The 21,970-nt window shown below is 43.3% G+C and overlaps 1 long non-coding RNA gene across 1 annotated transcript; it reads left to right on the plus strand.

Annotated features, from left to right (window-relative positions):
* Positions 1–12,600: 12,600 nt before the first annotated feature.
* LOC134757597 (uncharacterized) lies at positions 12,601–21,066 on the plus strand. The gene is made up of 3 exons (XR_010131760.1): positions 12,601–12,623; positions 13,732–13,907; positions 20,824–21,066. It is a non-coding gene; the product is annotated as an uncharacterized lncRNA (long non-coding RNA).
* Positions 21,067–21,970: the final 904 nt, after the last annotated feature.

A 21,970-nucleotide genomic window follows, 5' to 3' on the forward strand; every position in this document is an offset into this window, starting at 1 on the left:
AAGAAACATTGGTTTAAAAATATATTGGACCATTTTCCCATCATGTTCTGACAAAATAAATTCTGTCTACACTTAGAGGCTCGAGGCAGACATAGAAGGAAGTTGCAGCTCCCCCTGGGGCTTTCTCTTCTCCCCAGTGGCTTTTCTGGATTCCTCTGCTGATTCTTCCTCCCTGATTTTATATGGGGCTGCCAGAAAACAAACAACAACAACAAACACACACATGCACACACGTGCACACACATACACACACGTACAGGCATGCACACTCACACACCACACACTCACACGTGCACACTCATGCACACACAGGTACACACGTGCACACTCACACATGCACACGCGCACACATGCACACTCATGCACACACATACACACGTGCATACACACTCAGGCATGCAGCACATACAAGCAAGTACACACTCACATGCACACACGCACACACAACTTCTCAGAACTCCCAGGACCCAGCACACGCCTCATGGTCTTTCAGGTGAGCGAGGCCAGAGGGCACTTACTGCTCCTCCCTGACACCCACCACAACTTGGTCTGCCATTAAGCCACTTCAGTAAAGACTTTTATATCTAAATTTTCTACAGGAACTTTTCACTTTCCCTCTCTGATTTCTCTGGTATTTCATCTCTTCTGCTGCTTCCTCTGCCTCTTGGGCCAGCTGGGGCCTCAGCTTCACGGTCTCTCGGCCTGGGAGGCCTTCCCTCTGCCTCGTGTCCCATGTGCCCAGGCCCCGGCACCCAGCTCCTCCTCCCTGAAGTTGGCATCCTCGCGGTTTCACTTGTGCATAATTCCTCCTGTAGCCTCTGGCTCGCCTGGTGGACAGTCACTGTTCCGTGTGCAGAACCATGACTGTCTCTGACCAAATGGCAAGTTCCTGACAGATATTCCCAGGAAGCAGCTACCCCAGCTCTCGGTCCTGATGCACACAAGTCCCTCGTTACAGACATTCCATGATGTGCACCCACCTCCACCATTTCAGGTGGAAATTTTGAAATAAAATGTATGTTCTTCCTTTGATGTTAATAACTACAGAGTTATTTAAAATTCTTATTGGACTTGATTTATGAAAATAACACATTAATTTTCAAATATATAAAAAACACTCCCAATGCTTAAATGTGTGTTTTATGGAAATTTTTATACATAGGTTGAATACGAAGTTTATGTTCATCATGTTAAATACTGAAACTCAAGTAATATGTGGCACCCCGTGGTACACAGTGCACCATATAAGCGTTTTAATGTCATTCTATTTTATTTCTATACATGATCCCCTCACACACATGCACACTTGAGTGTTTTTTCTTTTGGTTCGAATAAGAAGAAGTCAACCCTGATATTTAAGAGTGGCTTGCAACACTCAATTTTTGTTTCTATTGGGACAACTGATATCTTCCTGTTTCTTTTTTTGTCAAATAACTCTGTCCCTCTGATGTGGTTTGGATTTGTGTCCCTACCCAAATCTCATGTAGAATTGGAGGAAGGTCCTGGTGGGAGGTGATTGGATCGTGAGGGTGGATTTCCCACTTGCTGTTCTGATGGCACCGAGTGAGTTCTCATGAGATCTGGTTGTTTGAAAGTGTGTGGCACTTCCCCTTTCACTCCCTGTCTCCCCTGCTCCACCATGGTAAGACATGCTTGCTTCCTTTTCACCTTCCACCATGATTAGAAGTTTCCTGAGGCTTCCTAGCTGTGCTTCCTATAGAGCCTGCAGAACCATGAGCTGATTAAACCTCTTTTCTTCATAAATTACCCAGTTGCAGGTAGTTCTTCATAGCAGTGTGAGAATGGACTAATGCACCACTTAATGCATCTTTAGGTCACTGTTTTGGCTGGGCGTGGTTGTGTACACCTGTAGTCCCAGCTACTTGCTGAGGTGGGAGAATCATTTGAGCCCAGGAATTCGAGGCTGCAATGAGCAATGATTATGCCACTGCATTGCCAGCCTGGGCAACAGAGCAAGACCCTGTCTCAAAAAACAAAACGGGAACAGAGTAAAACTAAAAAGAACAGGCAATTCTACAGGCTGAAGATCTGGCTTGAGACTTGGCACAGTGAATGTGCTGAAGTTCAGCTGTGATTGTTTTCCCATTGTTCTTTCCCCAGTCTGAAATTTTAAGAACATACAATATAGAAAATTACATTCTTTATTATTTATTTATTTGAGACAGAGTCTTGCTGTGTTACCAGGCTGGAGTGCAGTGGCTCGATCTTGGCTCACTGCAACCTCCGCCTCCCGGGTTCAAGCGATTCTCCTGCCTCAGCCTCCGGAGTAGCTGAAACTACAGGTACACGCCACCACGCCTGGCTAATTTTTGTATTTTGAGTAGAGACGGGTTTTCACCATGTTGGCCAGAATGGTCTCGATCTCTTGACCTCATGGTCCTCTTGCCTCGGCCTCCCAAAGTGCTGGGATTACAGGCATAAGCCACCGTGCCTGGCAGAAAATTACATTATTTATAAGTCTACGTTTTAAGCAATTTCATTGTTTTATCACTTAATTACAGCTTATTAATTTGCTCAATTTTAAAATAACCATTGAAATTAATAAGGTCTGTAATGTGGCAACAAATATTTCTCAGGGTACAAATTTTCTAATGCAGGTAAATACATTCACATGGCAGATACTATGAAGAGTAAAATAAAATAGTAGTTTTTAAAATACAAGACTATTAAATTTAACTGTAGGCTTTGAAAAAATTAACTTTCATTGCCTTCAAATAATTTTAAAACTTATATTTCTTTCACTGAATCTTAAGAAAGCAGAAACAAGATCAGAACAAGACATTTATATTAAATAACAAAAGGAAAAGTTTCCAGTACCAGGAGCTATTTGATATTTGAATACGTTACCAAGAAAAGGTACGAAATTTCTGAAGCTTTAAGGGGGAGAAAATGACACCAGTTTGCATCTGTTTGGTGTAACTTAAGTATAAATTCCGCAGTTGAAAACGCCTGGCTGAGATGGTTGAGGGGCAAAGTTGGCCCTCAGGTCTACTCCAGGGCACTGGGGCAGGAGATTTTTGACATTGCTGAAATGGCAAAGAATCAATACTGTGCTTATAATCTGCAAGTATCACAGTGAAATTAGCTGTCAATATTTCCCAAGATTCTTTTTGCACAACTTAGTACTTCACTGGTCCATCATCTTCTCCATCTTTCTCCCCATCTCTCTCTTTCTTGTTTCTTTGTGTATTTATTTTTATTCATCACTCCAGAAAGGACATGCTGAAATATACATAAAGAGAATGTTCTGGAATGAATACCAGGCCGTGTAAGGTTAGATGGCCAGGACTGGGAAGTGGGGTTGGGGTCAAAAAGTGCAGGGAGACTGACTCCATGCACACCTTCCCCCAGAGTGGATTCCAACTTGTAGCCCAAAGTTGAGTATCCCAAAGGAACAAGCTGAAAGTTTTCTTTTTCTTTTGATTTTTCATGGCTAGTGATAAATTCAAAAATTGAAGCAAGGGAAAATGAGGAGAATTCACTGGATAATTCCTAATTAGATTATGAAAGAACAAAGCGTGCGTTTGTACCCAGACTGTCCACCTCCCTGAGTGGAGATTCTCTGGGCATGCCTGGAATTCATACCGAAATCACTGATAGATAAATATTGGCACAATGCAGCATTCCATTCTAACCATCGAAATATTCCATGACACTCGACATTTCTGTCTCTTAGGGTGGCTTTGAGAGGTAAATGAGACGATGAACATAGAAGCAATCTGTGGACTATGAGGAGCTTTACAAATGAAGGAATCTACCTTTCATGGAACAATGTTGTTATGGAAGATCTTCATCCTTTAACAACATGACCATTCTTGCACATGTGTGATTCTTTGTGACATAAGTAAGAACAGAACACTATGTGTATTAGTCTGTTCTCACGCTGCTAATAAAGACATACGTGAGACTGGGTGATTTATAAAGGAAAGAGGTTTAGTAGACACACAGCTCCACATGGCTGGGGAGGCCTCACAATCATGGTGGAAGGTGAAGGAGGAGCAAAGGCACATGTTACATGGTGTCAGGCAAAAGAGCATGTGCAGGGGAACTGCCCCTATAAAACTATCCGACTTACTCACCATCACGAGAACAGCATGGGAAAACACGCTCCCATGATTCAATTTTTTCCATCTAGTCTCTCCCATGACATGTGGGGATTATTACAATTCAAGGTGAGATTTAAATGGGGACACAGAGCAAAACCACATCACTATGGTTTTTTGGGAACACCCAGGCTTCCCTAACCACACAAAATCCACGTGGCTGTGGAAAGTGCAGCATTGATTTTTCTTGACCACCCCACCCTCCTGGCCATGGGGAACACAGCATCCATTTCCCACCCTCCTCTTGCACCTGAATGCTTCTTGGATTAGTCACCTGCAGCCTCAAATCCTGGATAATACCCAGAAGGTGCCCCAGCCCTTCCAGCTGACATCCTTCCATTGCTCAAGAGCATAAGCTGCAGGGAATGCAAGCCCTGGGTGCAAACACCGCCACCTTGTGTGTGGCTCCCAGTGCCTCTTCCAATGGGGAAACTGATCCAGACCAGGCTGGGCAATGCCAGGGCCCATTTGGTCTCTGACCACCCCATCTCCCGCTCCCGTGGGCGCTCGGGGTTAGCACCACACTCCTTAGGCTCCTGTCTCCTCTTCAAAGGGTGAAATGTGGCCACACACTGATCCATGTGACTTCTTAATTCCCCTCTGGGACATCCTTTTCTTCAACCGATGTTTTCAAAATAATTAAGTGATGGAGATCATGCATTATTGAAAACGCTGGATGCCTCCCTAATGTTCTTCATATTTGTATATTTGTCAGCACAAAATTGAGTGCTTGGAAATGTTGTGCTTATTTATTTTTCAAATTACTGAACACTCACCCTAGTCAACTGAGGAGAGGAGAGGGGAGCGGCGGCTCCGCAAGCTCTCTGGTTCCTGCAGATGTTCCACAATCAATGGTTTAGGGAATCACGAAGTCCTGTAGGATTTGGGAGCTAAGAATCCTTTAAGACTCCAGCTGATCACCCATCCATAAAATAATCCCTAGAATTAGGGCTATTTATTTCTTTTAAAAATTTCAGGAATTTCACATTCTCTATTTTCCGATATTAAATAACTCTTGGTCTAGGAAAATGTCCTTTTTCGTAGACATATCTGTCCGGTATCTAGAATCTTTAAGTCCGGTTCACCTATGGCCCTTACTGTAGCCTTGGAACTTGCTTGGGGCAAATATTACATTTCTGGAGGCCCCCCAGTTATTTTCATGAGATTCTAGATTGCTATCTCCCTTTGAGAGCATATTTTTGGCATTGGCATTTATTGTTAGAAAATATTTGAACTTGATGCAGCAAGTCTGGGCTGATGACTGCAGTTTTTCACTTCGTGTCTCAGATCTGCTTGGTAGACACTCTCTGAGGTCACAAGTGACTGAATGTGTCTTATGATAAGATGCTTTCAACAAGGTAGGCAGATTCTCATGCCCATAAGAGCTGTTCGGATAAAAGCATATCTTTCTAAAAGGGAATTTTCTGGAAAAATACATTGTTCCAGAATGCCTTGGCTTTGAAGGTGAAAAGCTTGCCTATTTATTTTTTCCACAAATATTTACAGAATAGTCACCTGGTAGCAGGGTCTGTAAATTCAGCCATAAATATGACAGAAGAACCCCCAGCTTTCATGGAGCCTGAACAGATGGGAAAAGGCAATCAGCAGTGTCTTAAGGCATGTCCAGGTCTCCTGACAACTGTATGCATGCAAATGTGTCATTTCCTGGTGATCATATTCCCAACCGTTCCATGCCAAGTTGGCAATTGACCCTGTTTTCTGGGACTCACAGAGAGGTCATAATTGAAGCCTGGGTTCAGGGCTGCTGGTTAGTTATGGTGATCTCTGTAGGCGACCTGGCAAGCAGGACAATGACCTCACACACCATCTTCCCCCCTCATGCCTCTATTGCAACAAGGAAGCACCAAGGCTAGTGCCAGAACCCGTCCAAGATTCTGAAATGGGATTTGTGAGGAGGTGTCAAACAACATGATAGAGGAGTCTGGGCTCTAGTAGTACAAGACAGAGGAAGAAGGGGGAGGAGGATATTTAAAATACAAAATCAAACGGTATTTCTGGTTCTAGATCCTTGAGGAATCGCCACTCTGTCTTCTACAATGGTTGAACTAATAATTTACGCTCCTACCAACAGTGTAAAAGTGTTCCTATTTCCCTACATCCTCTCCAGCATCTGTTGTTTCCTGACTTTTTCATGATGCCATTCTAACTGGCATGAGATGGTATCTCATTGTGGTTCCGATTTGCATTTCTGTAATGACCAGTGATGATGAGCTTTTTTTCATATGTTTGTCAGCTGGGAGAGGAACACTGCACACCAGGGCCAGCCAGGGGTTGGGGGGCTAGAGGAGGGATAGCATTAGGAGAAATACCTAATGTAGATGATGGGTTGATGGGTGCAGCAAACCGCCATGACACATGTATACCTATGTAACAAACCTGCACGTTCTGCACATGTACCTCAGAACTTCAAGTATAATAATAATAAAGAATAATAATAAATACAAAATCAAAAGAAGAATAGTACATATTTCTTTTTGATGTTAAAATGGCATTTTGACAATTTTTGACAAATTATTTTTAAATGATTTACGAATGATTTTTAAAAATCACTGTCTAACACTATATGCTTTTAAGAGACTTTGGATATTAAAAACAAGGGACATTTTTTACACCTGACTGAAATGTTGTCTCATGAAAGTGGCATAGTCAGTCCATATACTTTCAAATACAAAGTATAAAACTGATGTTTTCACGTGTTGATATCCCCAAGATTTAGAAAAATTCTTTTGGAGAAAAATGAATGATGACAGAACTTCTGTTGGGGAAGATGGAGTACATTTTTCGTATTTCTTTCTCTAAAAATACCTAAAAACTCTGGACATTATATAGGAAACAAATATACAATGACTCTGGAAGGTGGAGAGAGGACAGACCGGCTAGAAAACCTGGGACCCAGGGTGAAGGACATGGTGATGAATTAGCTGGGTTTTCTTTCTGCTTCAGAAATCCCAGACTTGATGCTAAAGTTAGCAACTCAGAGATTCCAGCAGGTGCAGAAAAACAGTTCAAGAAAAGCACTCACTGTATACAAAAGACCAGGAAAGGAGCAGCCTAGCAAGACAGAAAACTTTAGACAAATCCACACTACTCCCTGACAAACGCCACCTAAAAACCGTGGCCCCACCAAACCCGCAGCAGCCAGGGCCAGGGGAGCACTTAGACTTCCACCCTCATGAGGCTGTAATGAAACAGCCCAACGTCCCAGCCAGGTAGTGGCAGAGAAGGCCAAGTAGGGAGGCTGGATTCTCCTCACCACTGGAGAGTAACCAAGCCCCCTACCCAAGATCAGGGGACCACATGAGGAGCCTGAACTTCCACCCCAAGCACCAGTCATGAGGTACACACCTCCCCCTTGCTTCTGGATGGGGAGGCCTGGTAGAGAATCAGGAATTTCACACCTGCCCAGCAGCAGTGAGGCCACCCCACCAGTGGGACAATGGAGCCCCCAGGAGAAGCCAGAGTTCCCACCCAGGCTTGCAGGAAGAACAACCCCTCCCTTGTGATGGCAAAGGAGGTTATTGGGAACTTGGACATTCAGCCCCACATCCTTCCACTGTTGAAGTGTGTCAGAAAATATCAGCTAAATTAAACAGTATAAAGAAGACCCTGAGTCTCAAAATACAATATAAAAATATTATGATTTCCATTAAAAATCACTCACGATACCATAAACTAGAGGTGTCATAAATGTTAAAATTGTCTGACAAAAATTCAAAGCAGCCATGAACAAAAGGGGCTTCAGGGAAACATACGAACACACTTGAAGCAAAAGCAGAAAATGGGAAAATCCCAGCAAACAAACAGAAGATGTAAAAAAAAAAATACCAAGTGGAAATTTAAAACTAAAAATACAACAATTTAAAAAAACAGTTTACTTGACACTAGCACAGAAGAAACAGAAATTGTAAACTTGTAAATAGAATAATAGAAACCACCCAATTTGAACAGCTGAGAGCAAATAGAAAGAAAAATGTTATCAGAGCCTCAGGATCTGTAGGACAATGTTTTTCTTTAAAAAAAACTAACATTTATGTCAGTGGAGTCACAAAAAGAAAGGGGAAAGGAAAAAGGGATTAAAAAGTTCTCTAAGAAATAATGGCTGAGAATTTCCCAAGTATGACAAAAGACAGAAATCTTTAGGTTAAAGAAGCTGAGCAGAAGTTTCCCAAAAGAAAATTTCCAAAGGAATACAGTTTCCCAAATTTATACAAAGACACCTCATAGTCAAGTTTCTGAAAACTAAAGACAATTAAAGTCTTGAAAGAGAAGTAATACCTTACCCATAGGTGAAAAAATGGTTCAAAGTACAGCAGATTTCTCAAAGTAAACTATGGAAGGAAGTGGCACAACATTCCTGCCACTGGAGGAAAAGAACTATTAACCCAGAATCACAACCAAGTGAGAATCTTTGAGGAATGAAGTGTATATCTAGACATTCACAGATGAAGAAAAACTAAGAAAAAACTGTTTATCAGCTGATTTACCCTAAAATAATGACGAAAGAAATTTCTTTAAACAAAAAGAAAATAAAAGAAGAAATCTTGGAATATCAGAAATAAAAAAGGAAGCTTTTGAAATTATGGGCAAATTCAATCGGTTTTTCTTCTTGAATTTTACAAATTACGTTTGATAATTGAAACAAAAATTTTAGCAGCACTTGATTTACTTCTAAATATTTGCATGGAAATACTTAAAATTATTTATAAACAAGGAGGGTAAAATGACATAAGAAGAAGTAAGGTCTCTATATCTCACTCAGACTGGTAAAATATTGTCACAAGTTGACTGTGAAGAATTTTGAATATATAATATAATACCTAGAGCACCCCCTATAACGCTATACAAACAAATACTCTAAAAAATTATAGGTATAACAAAACTAAATTTGAAAAACAAAAAGTTCAAGTAACTCATTGGATAAAGAAACAGGAATGAAAAACAGAGGACACAGAGAAAACACATTAAAAAAAGTTTTAATTTCCAACACATTAATAAATGCATTAAATATAAATGGTCTAATATCAATTAAAAAACAGAGATTGATTTAGTGGATTTTTTAAAAAAGACAACTATGTCCAGGTGCTGTGGCTCATGCCTGTAAGCCCAGAACTTTGGGAGGCTGAGGCATGTGAGTTTTTTGAGCCCAGGAGCTTGGAACCAGTAGGGAAAACATGACAAACCCAGTCTCTCCAAAAAAATACAGAAATTAGCTATGGGTGGTGGCACACACCTGTGGTCCCAGCTATTCGGGAGGCTGAGGATTACCTGAGCCCAAAGAGGCTGAGGCTGCAGTGAGCCATGATCACGCCACTGCACCCCAGCCTGGGTGACAGAGTAAGACCCTGTCTCAAATAAGTAAATACCTACATACATACACACATACACACATAATTAAAAAGACAACTATAACTCAACTATATACTGCCCACAAGAAACTCACTTCAAATTTAACAATAAAGGCAGATTGAAAGTAAAAGGATGGTTTAACATGGTTTAATGCAAGACCTGTTATAATCCTAGCAAGGTTTTTTTGCAGATATAGACAATATTACTCAAAAAAATTGTATAGAAATCAGAAAGAACACGAAGAGTTAAAAATTATGAGAAAGAAGAATAGAGTTAAAAATTATGAAATGGAAATATAAAGTGAAAAGAAGCAATCTAACTGGTGTCAAGACTTATTTTATGGCTACAGTAATGAAGACTGAGTGATAAATGGTGGATAAATGGTCACATAAATTAAGGGAACAGAACAGAGAACCAAGAAATAGACTCACACAAATATGTCCAACTTATTTTTGACAAAACTCCAAAAGCAATTAAAAAGGAGAATCTTTCAACAAAGGGTTCTGGGTGCAACTGAGCATCCACAGGTCAGAAAAAGAAAAAAAAAATCCCTGAAGTAAACCTTACAATTTATACACAAATAACTCAAAATAGATCATAGACTTCAATATAAACTGTAAAATCATACAACCTTTGAGAAAAAACATAGGAGAAAACCTTTGAGATACAGGTTAGGCAATGACACCAAATATGATCCACAGAAGAGAAAACTTGATAAATAGGACTTCATTAAAATTAAAAACCTTTACTGTATGGGAAAAAATGTTAAAATATAAAATAGCAAGCTACACACTAGGAAAAAATATTTGGAAACAACGTGGCCATCTCAGGCTAATAGCTAGATTATATAAAGAACTTTCAAAGTAGTTTTTACAATCAAGTAGAAAATGAGAAAAAGACAGGAACAAACATTTCATCAAAGGCAATATACAGATGGCAAAAAGGCACGTAAAAATATTATCAATATTATTAGCAATTAGGGAAATGCAAATTGAACGAAAATGAGACATCATTACACAGCAATCAGTATTGCTAAAATTAAAAAAAAAAAAAAAGTGACACCACCAAATGTTTCAAGGACGTGGAAAAGCTAAAACTCTCCCAAATAGCCAGTGAGAATGTAAAAATGGTACAATCATTCTGAAAGACAGTTTTGTAGTTTATTTTTTTATATTTATTTATTTATTTATTTATTTGAGATGGAGTCTCGCTCAGTCACCCAGGCTGGAGTGCAGTGGTGCTATCTTGGCTCACTGCAAGCTTCGCCTCCCGGGTTCACACCATTCTCCTGCCTCAGCCTCCCAAGTAGCTGGGACCACAGGCGCCCGCCACCACGCCTGACTAATTTTTTGTATTTTTAGTAGAGACGGGGTTTCACCGTGTTAGCCAGGATAGTCTCGATCTCCTGACCTCGTGATCCGCCCGCCTCGGCCTCCCAAAGTGCTGGGATTACAGGCATGAGCCACCGCGCCCAGCAGACAGTTTTGCAGTTTGTTAGGGAAACGTGTCAACCGAAATAACAACAGAGAGAGGCTCTTTAAAGAAAAACGATATTATTCAGGAATAGGACGTAGCAGTGGGAAACATATGCCATAGCAAACAATGTGCATATTCAGGGAGGTCAAAGAAGACAAAAGTTTTTAAAGGGAAATTGAGGAAGATGACATAATTGTCTTGAGGTAATTACCCTTGGCTACAGGTATCAAAAACAAGACGGACTCCAGTCCAAGGTTGGAGAGGATGGTGGATGTTCTTACAGGAATATTGTGTGTGCGTGTGTGTTTATGTGTGTGTGGTTGCAATGGCCTTTGTGCAAGGTTCTGATTTTTGCCATTTTTTATGATAGTTCTTGCTGTCAGTCATTTATTCATGAGAATCTTCCCTCCAAGGCCTTTTCTGGCTCTATTTGTCAGGGCTTATTTGTTTGAACAAAAGTGACTCCATTTTGACTCTGACAGCTTTCACACATGCAACTACCATTTGACCCAGCAATTGCACTGCATGCCTGGGTCATTATCCCAAAAAATAAAAATGTCTATTCATAGAAGCTTTAGCGTAACAGCCAAAAACTAGAAACAAACCAGATGTCCTTCAATGGGTGAACAGTTAAGCAAACGGGTCTGTCTACATCACGGAATACTACTCAGCAATAAAAAGGAATGAACTATAGATCCATACAGCCACATCAGTGAGCCTCCCAAGAATTATGTTGAGCGAAAAAAAACAATTTTACAAAGTTACATGCTGTATGATTACATTTATGTGTTAAATTTTAGAAATTGAGAACAGATTGGTGGTTGCCAGGGGCTCAGGAGGAGTGTGGGTGGGAAGAAGCGGGTGTGGACATCAAACGGTGACAGGGAGATTCTTGTACATGGAAAGTTCTGAGCCTGGATTGTGTCAGTGTCAGGTTCCTGTCTGTTACATTGTACTACAGTGTTGCAAGATGTTACCAGTGAGGGAAACTGGAGTACGTGGGATCTTACTTTATTATTTCCCACAAAGCGGGGGAAACTTCTAAGTTCTTGAAATTGCTTAAATAATTGAAAAAACAAAGAACAATTGTAGAAGCTAGACCTGTTTCCTCATTTTGAAAGAATGTAGACTTAAGTCAGTTATTTATACTTTTATTTCATATATAGGTACATATATAATACATATATCTTAGCAGATAGAAAATGTTTTGTGTTTGCCCTGATTGGAGCATGGAATAAATAGAAGCTGCTTATCTTTCAAAGTCAAAACTCTGTGAGCAACATAACATTTGGCAGTTCCTGCAGTTGGTTCCATTAATGTTTATATGAATGTCTTCTTAGATTACTGTCTTGTTCACCTGGAAGGAGGCAAAAGGAAGGCAGAAAAATTGTAACAGTGAATGAAGATACATCCAAAAAGGAATACAGAAGACTTGCAAGGATATTGCCAGGAAGTCTAAACAGCAGACTGGCCTGAGACATGTAAAAGTGTGATTGAGTTAGCACGGGCCTTGGGGGTCGTTTGTTTATATTTAGAATAATCCGAGCAGGAGGGCAGCCAGGCCCAGGTGCCTGATGGAAGCTTTATGAAGTCACTCATGGAGGGATGATGGGAGCTTCCAGCCACACTGCCTGTGGCTTCCACATTCTTCAGCAGGTGAGAAATTGTGTGTTCTCCTTGCCCAGGAACACTGCTCTTAGTCGGAGTGCTGAGATAATTTGGGCAGGGATCATTGTAAATTACTGTGTTGTCACTTCCCTTTGTCTCTGATAACACAGCTGCTGGTTCCTCTGAGCCAAGCCTTCACCCCCACTCTAAGTGCCCCCACATTCCATAAACAGCAGGACAAGTCTCCCTGGCACATATCAGTTTATGGAGTGAAAACATTTGTTTGTTTGGTTGCTTTTGATCACGCCTGGAAAAAATTGTAAGTTCTCCAGGCTGTGGGCAGGCTGCCTTGCTGAACACATTCTGGTCACTATGAAGTGGTGATCACAATTGCTGTCTTGGTGTGCGGTCTGCAAAGACAGCCAGGAACTCTCCCATAGCACCTGGCTCTGAAGAGGATGTGGTGTTCCATTCCTCTCTCTTCCTCATCTAGACTAAAAGATGCTTGAGTGTAAAGGTCACGTTTAAAGTCACATTTGTGTCTAGTACCTGGCAGCACGGTGTTTTCAAGGGACAACTGAGGTTTCTGAGCTATGCTTGGTGAGGTTGGGGACACTCACACACACACACACACACACACAGAGAGAGAGAGAGAGAGAGAGGAAAACACACACACAGAAAGCACACTCACACATATGCACAAAAAACATACAGAGAGAAAACACACAGAGGTCCCTGAGCCATGCTTGGTGAGGTTGGGGACACTCACACACACACACACACACAGAGAGGAAAACACACACACAGAAAACACACTCACACATATGCACAAAAACATACAGAGAGAAAACACACAGACAGGAAACACACACAGGAAGCACACACAGAGGAAATACACAGAAAACACAGTCACACACACTCACAGAAAACACACAAAGACATGCACACACATAGCTGGAGATGAGCACAATATCATCCTCTGTTTCACGAAGGACGGCCCTTGTCAGCAGCTCTGGGCCACATTCCGGGGTCAGGTGAAGTGGACAGTCCTCCGCGCCCCAACTCCAAGCGCAGGGACGCTCTGTAAGAGAACACACTCTGCTAAGCGCAGTGCTACAAGACTCATGCTGAAATCTATGTGTACATATTTCTCCAGGCCCCTCATAAGATCATCACAAGCAACACAGAGAAATGTTGGCCTGCTGAAAATAGAAGTGCAGAGACTCTCTCCTGTGACAGAATGAGGCATGGAGGATTCGCAGAACTGTTTCCTCAATGGCCCCATAATGATACCATCTTTTATTCCTTTTAGTAGCCTCATCAGTGCCCTGAGTGAATATGTGTCCGTGTCTTTAAGGGAATCCAGGGGAATAGAATCCCACTGTGACATGTTTCCTGACTCGAAATTCATCATGGTTACATTTTAATCCTTGGGCAACCAAAGACGATCAGCATCGTAGTGATGCAAGTGGCACTTTAGTTACAATCCCCATTGCTAACCAAAGTACCAAGAAAAAAGTATCAGGTTAAGTGAGAGACTTTGTTTCTACAAATAGTAGAGTAGTTTGCAAGCCGGGGACACAGTCGTTGGTACAAAACAAAGGTGCACTCCATGACAACCAAGAAAGGGGCTGTCTTTTATAGAAAAGTTTTCCTCCCAGTCTCCCATCCTGGTCCACTACATAAATAAGGGATGCAGGCTTGTTTGGTTTGCATTGGTTGATAAGATTGACATAGACCAAGCATCCTGGTCCACTATGTAAATAGGGGATGGAGGCTTGTTTTATTTGCAATGGTTGATAAGACTGACGTAGGCCAAGTTCTGTTGCGTAGGTCCAGAAGGAGAAGTGGGACTTCCCATCAGCCATCAATTCAGGCACCGTGAACAGGAACAGGCAACCCTGAGGGTCCCAAGATGACACAAATGTGTGTTTTCTGCCAGGAACGCAGAATACACATGTGACCTGCAGTCAGCAGACCTCCAGGTGCCTCCACCTTGAATTTAAGCCAGTCTTGAGGACCAGCTCCTTCAGGTTCACACTGTGGACCTCAGAAAGGCAGCATGTGTCGTAGACACTGGGACGTTGTATTACAGTGGGAAAACATCACCGCAAAGGCATAAACCTCCTGTAACTGAAACGGTCCCACACGCAAAGACACGGAGCTCCAGTCATGTGAGAGCACATTCGGTTTGGGGAAACCTTTTTTGGTCTCTTCCCATTCTCTCTCCAACAAGACACATTCTGTGCATTCCAAAGAGATGGAAAATCTTGCATGAGCCAGTCCCGTGGTGTGCATTGGTAACTCTCCAAATTTACAGCGTGTCGGTCTCATCTTCATAGCTTGTTAAAAATAAATGTCCTAAGCTCACCCCCACCCCAAAATTCTGATTCAGTAGCCCTGGAATGGGGCCCAGGAATCTGCATTGAAGACTGCCTTCCCCGACACCCCCAGGATCTGAATTTGGTGGCCTCTGCACTGCATTGAGAGGGAGGACTGTGGCATTCAGAAGCCTCCTGTTAGGGGCCGTGTTAGGGGCCGTGGGGTCCCAGCGTGACTCCAGTATGGTTGCTCCACCCTGGCAAAGCCCTCTCCACTGGCAAATGGACAACACGCTCCTGGAGTGACCAGAATCACTGCGGAGGTTCATCAGTCTTTTTTGTTTGTTTTTTTTTAAGACAGAGTCTCACTCTGTCACCCAGGCTGGAGTGCAATGGCACGATCTCGACTCACTGCAACCTTCACCCCTCGGGTTCAAATGATTCTCCTGCCTCAGCCTCCCAAGTAGCTGGGATTACAGGCATGAGCCACCACGCCCAGGTAATTTTTGTATTTTTAGTAGAGACTGGGTTTCACCATGTTGGTCAGGCTGGTCTCAAACTCCTGGCCTCGGGTGATCCGTCTGCCTCAGCCTCCCAAAGTGCTGGGATTATAGGCGTGAGCCACTGAGCCCGGCTGGAGGTTCATCTGTCTTTTAAGCCTGCTTTAATAGTGTACAAAGAATACATATTTTCTTTAATATTCATAGATTGTTTCTTCCCATTTAAGCTTGAAAACCACTTGTTTGGACATGGGTGTGATCAGAATACATACGAGCTAAAATGTATTAGCACATTTCGTTTCCTGAGGACTTCCGCCATTGTAAAATAAATGTCATTTCATTTTATGCCTTCTTTTAACATTTGGTGAAAGTAAGCTGTCCATGTTTTTTTTTTTTTTTTTTTCCCCAAAATGCTTGGCCCTAGTAGTTGTTAGAACATGTACGTCGTACTCTGCGGGCTTCACGAATCAGTGAGAATTCAGCTAGTCATTAAAAAGACATACAGAGTTTTAAAACCTCATAGGCTTCTGACAAAATGCATTTTACTCTAAGCACTTAAGAATTTCCAGGCCGGGCACGGTGGCTCATGCCTGTAATCCCAGCACTTTGGGAGGCCAAGGTGGGTGGATCACGAGGCCAAGAGATCGAGACCATCCTGGCTAACACGGTGAAACCCCATCTCTACTAAGAAAAAATACAAAAAATTAGCCGGGCATGGTGGCGGGCACCTGTAGTCCCAGCTACTCCAGAGGCTGAGGCAGGAGAATGGCCTGAACCCGGGAGGCGGAGCTTGCAGTGAGCCAAGGTCGTGCCACTGCACTCCAGCTACAGAGCTAGACTCCGTCTCAAAAAAAAAAGAAGAATTTCCATGGAGTTGATGAAGAACGTGCCAGGCATTCAAATGAATGGGGTGCAGCCTCTTTCCTTGCTTCTGCACAAAGGGGAGGAGCTCTCGTTATCCTGTACACATGACTCAGCAATGTGTGCAGGTATTCCCAGGCCCAGGTGAGGACAGCAGCGTGAGGACAGCACTCAGAGGACAGGAGAACGCTGGTTTCTGTGCAATCTTAACATTGTTGCAAAAGAACCCGCACAGGGTTTTACAGCCAACCAAATGGGTGCCCCTTATTGAAACAAAGATTGGGATCTGCTGATGGGGACTGCCAGCTCGGGGTGGGGGTGGGGGGGCGACCACCATGGCAGGTCCATTTGGGTTAATTATGTGTGGTTTGCCCCCAAATAGAGTGCTCCCTTGTGGAGTTTGAGATGGTGGGTGGCCACCTCACCAGCAGACCGAGGAGCTGTTTCCCAGGGGTCCTGGGCAGAGCAGTTGAGTGCTCTGCTCTGCAAGGGGACCTGTCACTTGCGTGTGTTTACAAGGTGCCAGGTGGCTGTATCTGCAACTCAGGCATGGTCTTGTTCAGTCCCCTGATTCAGTGCTCTAGCCTCAGTTGCCTGAGGGCCTGGACTTCACTCCTGAGTGGACAGAAGGATGTCTGTGCTGCAGGAGGCCCACGCCCATCTGCCTTGCCTTGCCCCATAGGAGAGGTGTGACTTGCTGAACCTGGGGCTCCCGGGAAGAATCCTCTGTTGGTTTCTTCTCTTCTGTCATGGGGACCTATCCCATTTCTGCAATAACTGCCTGCCTCCCATCACACACTTTTGCGTGCCTTGCCTGTTGCTGCCTGAGGGGAGCTGGAATAGAAACCCCCTTGCCTCCTGTGAGTTTGGAGACAACCTCAGAAGATGAATTGTGTAGGCCCCTGAAGTTGCTCCTGAGAGCCCTGAGGCCGGGTGGGCCTGTGGATTCCCAGGCTGTCTGCACAGCCCAGCACTTGTTTCTGAACTCCATGCTTCAGCCCTTTCTTTGAATGGCATGGGTGGTCCTAAAAAGATAGAGGTATAGAGCATAATGCCAGAGGAAAGGTTTTCCCAGAATATTGCAGTCCAAACACCTCAGTGAGAGGCAAAGACCATGTGAGGCCATAGCAAGAAGGCGGCTGTCTGCAAGCCAGAAGGAGAGCCCTCACCAGAACTCAAACCCACCAGTCTCCATCTCAGATTTCCCAGCCTCCAGAACTGTGGGAAAATAAACTTACGTTGTTTAAGACACTCAACCCGTGGCATTTTATGACAGCCCCAGCAGATTACTATCTCTGGGTTCTCTTAAGCTCATAAAACATTTTCTGTTCACTAAACGTCAGCTGGAAATTGTTTGGGGGAGAAAGCAGGAGGGGTGTGGGGTGCAGTGCTGGCATAGAGCTCAGCCGGGCTGATGTGCTTTTACTTCAATATGACTCTTACTGCAGTTGAAGATCTAATTTGAAAATTTCCCAAAGCTTTTCTGGCAGCTGCTTTTTTGGTTCTTTGCATGTGGTTGGGAGGTGTGATGTGACTGCTTGCTTGCTGCAGTTCCTGATGGGTGAAGGAGAAGGAGGCAGAGGAAATGGGTGCACATTCAGGGCGTGCACAGACGCTGCATGCTTGAGAACTATTCACACCATAAACTCTGTTTCCTGCTTCAAGCCTAAGTTATGTTTGCCAACGTCAGGGACGAGACACACAACTTGATTTTGTGGAAAACATTTTCTTCATTTAAAATAAGTGGCTATTTCTTGTTAAGGCCTAAGAAGTAAAATGAAAAGTAGCGTGCAGAGATGAAGTAGGTTGGCTGGTGCTGTAGAGTTGGCAATTGTTCCCCATCCAGCCTGGCTGGTGGGAAAGGTCTGTCCTACCCTGGAGCTAAACCCAAGCTCTGGGCCTCCCTGAACTTCTGGAAAGAATGGTCCTGGGGCTCCCTACTGCATGTGAGCCCCTGGACTGGGGTGGCTGGGCAAAGAAGGGGGGCTGGGAGATGCCAAAGAACTCACATTCTTAATGCCAGAAAACACTAAGTAAAATAGGGTTAGACACGAGTGAAGTGAAGCTCATGCTCCAGGACATTTAAGAATGTTTGTAATATTCATAACATAGAAGATGTTTATGTGATAATGTTAAGTATAAATGCATTTACATGTATGTGTAAAATGTGTGTGTGTGTGTGTGTGTGTGTGTGTGTATGCTTAGGAAGAAATTTTAAAAACAAAATAAAATACAAATTAACTCAGGCCCAGAGCTGGAAGAACAGTTAAGAGAGGCTGGGACTGCTATGTCACAAATTAATCTTGATGTCCTATGGGGCTCCTGTACCCTTGGATTTAAATGAGGTTGTGTTGGGAGGAGCTAGCAGGAGGAGTCTACAGTGCGGACTTCTTTCTGTAAGCAGAGGGCAGCCCTCAACAAGGGTTTGGTTCAGGACTGGCCACTGAGGTGCTGAGCAGCTGGGCTTTTCCTCCTGGCAGACAGTGATCTGAGACTGAGGTTGGTTTCTAGATCATTCCTAATGCTCTAGAGATAGTGAATTTCTTCAATCCTGATGTGGGGCCTCTTTCCTTCATATATGATGAGGTGCCTTTTCAAAGGCCAGGGAGGGGATCTCTGACCTTTTTAAAGATTTAATTTTTATTCTAACTTTTTTAAATTCATGCAGGAAAAGAAACGCACAAATACACAATTCTTTTTCTTTCTTTCTTTCTTTCTTTTTTTTTTTTTTTTTTTTTTTGAGACTGAGTCTCTCTCTGTCGCCCAGGCTGGAGTGCAATGGCATGATCTCAGCTCACTGCGACCTCCACCTCCCAGGTTCAAGCAATTCTCCTGCCTCAACCTCCCAAGTAGCTGGGATTTCAGGCTCCCATCACCACGCCTGGCTAATTTTTTGATTTTTTGTATTTTTAGTAGAGACGGGGTTTTGCCATGTACCAAGCTAGTCTCAAGCTACTGACCTCAGATGATCCACCTGCCTCGGCCTCCCAAATTGCAGGTATTACAGGCATGAGCCACCCACGCCTGGCCAAATACACAATTCTTTCCCCCAAATTCTGGGACAGAAGAGCAGATCTCAAGATGGGGCTTCCACTGAAACCCCGCCTGACTCTCACAACCTGGTGAGCAGCCCCGGGAAGCCTTCAGAGATTGCCGGGCCCTGGTCTCCAGTCCTCTCCTTGCTACCCGGCTCTCTGTCTCCACCCCTCTGCCTTCTCTGATCATGGAAATAGCCAAGTAGAGCCACAGCTCCAGAAAGAGCTGCTCCAAAGCATGTTACTCCCTAGGAAGAGCTGGCGGGGGGGCCAAGTAAACACTAATGCAGGTAGTGTTGGCATCACTGACGGTGGGTTTCCATCACAAAGAGACGTAAAGACCAAAGACCACTTACTGAGTTTATCAATGAACCAATCCACTGGGCCTACCGTGGACCACCCAAATTTCACCTGTTCACCAAGAGAAGGTTGGTCAACTTGTACCTTACAGAATGGCTGACACAAGCCAAACATTAGAATATAAAAGATGAATGAAATCTTTGACTGTGTCTATACTAAAAAGAGAAAATGTAAAGGACTTTTCAAACTAAAAATAGAAAACCATCTCTTTGGTCACGTTCCAAGCATGAGCAGAGGCCACAGTTGAACTCGAATGAAGGCCACATTTTCACGTTTTGGGGTTTCTCTGGCCTATAATCTAAGAGAAAAGACAAAGGGGGTAGTTCAAAAAAAGAAGCTCAGAACTTTGATATTATGCTGCTTGTTGCACAACATTACCTGCTTCAAAAGAAAAAGAACATGCAACATGTCTTTTGTGTTCCTGCCTGTAATCACCTAAATGAGTCTTCCTCTGAAAGACATTTAACAGTTTTCACCATGTTACATAAACCAGTGATAGGAGCTGCCAGGAATTTGCTTTGGGTTGGTGAACTACCTTCTACCGAGTTAAACATTTTTGGTCATTGTGCATGTCTGCTGTCTCCACTATATTTTAATCCTCTGAGGTTTCCGTATTATTTTGTTTTCAGTTATTACCTCTTTTTTCAAAAGCTAAAGATATGGAAACTAGTTGAGAAGGCTTTCTGGGCATCAGATATCTCTTACCAAGTATGCTGATGACTTCTGTGTCAATGAATTCCAAACACAGGGTCCACATTTCCCTTAACAGCTCATGACTTCTGAAATGCAGGGGAAAGAGGCTTCGCAAAGTCGTCCTGTAGTGCTTTCCCAAACCCCTTGCCAGAGACCAAATGCACTTTGATTTCCACATGACGTTTTCCCCAAATAACTGATGTGATATGTCAAAAATCAATTATTAAGAATGAACGTACACAGGCACAGATTCATATGGATACATATCTACAAGTGGGTGTTTATTTTTAAAGCTAGATTGTAATAGAGAGTTGATGCTGAGATTTCAAGATACAATTCAAGAAATATGGAATGGGTAATAAAACTGTATAAAGCAAACACTGTTGGAACTACAGCAGTTCATAACTTCTTAATGGGAAAACGTGTTAATTCCATTTCTTTCTTTTCCTTTTTCTTTTTTTAACATGCCCATGAGAAGACGCAGTGACTTTTGTCAGGACAGCGTTCTCCATGTTGGCTGCGGGTGACGGCCTGAGCCCCGGTACAGTATTCCTGCTGGCCTCAGACGACCCTCCCAGGCAAAACCTGGGGCCAGCCTGTCTGCAGTCTGAAATGCCCTCCAGATTATCCTAAATGTGCATGTTAATGACCATCAGATCTGAGAGCTGGTGGAGAAATTAAGATAAATAGAGAAAATCCTGACTGTTTGCTTTGGACCACATGAGACTCTCAAATTATTTTGAGGCTTTAAGGATGATGCATGCAGGGCACTCAAGGACGGCTTCAGCAGCGGATGCTTGGCCTCTTATTTCTTTGGGTTAAAAGCTCTGAAATTTGGGAAGCCGTGGCTGTGCCTGCAAAAAGCATTGAAACCGGACTGAAAAAGACACAGGGAAACCCACGGGAGCTCTGGAAGGGGTGACTAGGGGGCGTCCTCTGGGGGAGGGGGGGCGAAGCAGTGAATGAACCGCAGAACTTGAGGGCTGGTCAGCAAAGCCCCTGCCCCCACGCATCCCTCTTACACCCACACACGGAGAGGGGGACGCAGAGGGGAACACACATGCTCTTCAAGATAAATTAGCAGTAGAAGGCAAGTATTATCTATTAACAAAACACAGTCTCCTACTAAGTTAATCCTGTGGCAAAGATTGGCACTCCTACCTCCGTGCCTGGCATCCAAGCTGTGAGGGAAGGATCCTGTTTAGTTTTCATCAAAACCATCTGATGAATAAAAACATATTCCTTTCATTTGAAAATCAAGTAGCTAACGTTGGTGGTGGAGCTTACAGTGGGGTTTCTTGTGAGTTCATATGAGGCCAAGAGTGAAAAGAGGAGACTTTCTTTGCTGGGGAGCATCTGCCTGCTCTTACATTATTGTTAATTGAATTAATACCCTGAGCCTTAAATACCTGGATACTTTGTACGTGAAAGGCCGAAGAAGGAATCAGAGCTGCTGGAGATGAACCAATCATTAAAAGCGGTGGGAAAGGTGGACTGACGGAGAGTGGCAGCCCTCAGGATGGATGCCACGGGAGAGCATTGCGCATGGGCCATCTCACGCTGTCTCCCAGGCTCCTCTCTCCTGCTCCCTAATATTTTTAAGCACCAATGCAGATAATTCAGCT

This window comes from Gorilla gorilla, chromosome 19 (assembly GCF_029281585.2).
Source record: "Gorilla gorilla gorilla isolate KB3781 chromosome 19, NHGRI_mGorGor1-v2.1_pri, whole genome shotgun sequence".
NCBI lineage: Eukaryota > Metazoa > Chordata > Mammalia > Primates > Hominidae > Gorilla > Gorilla gorilla.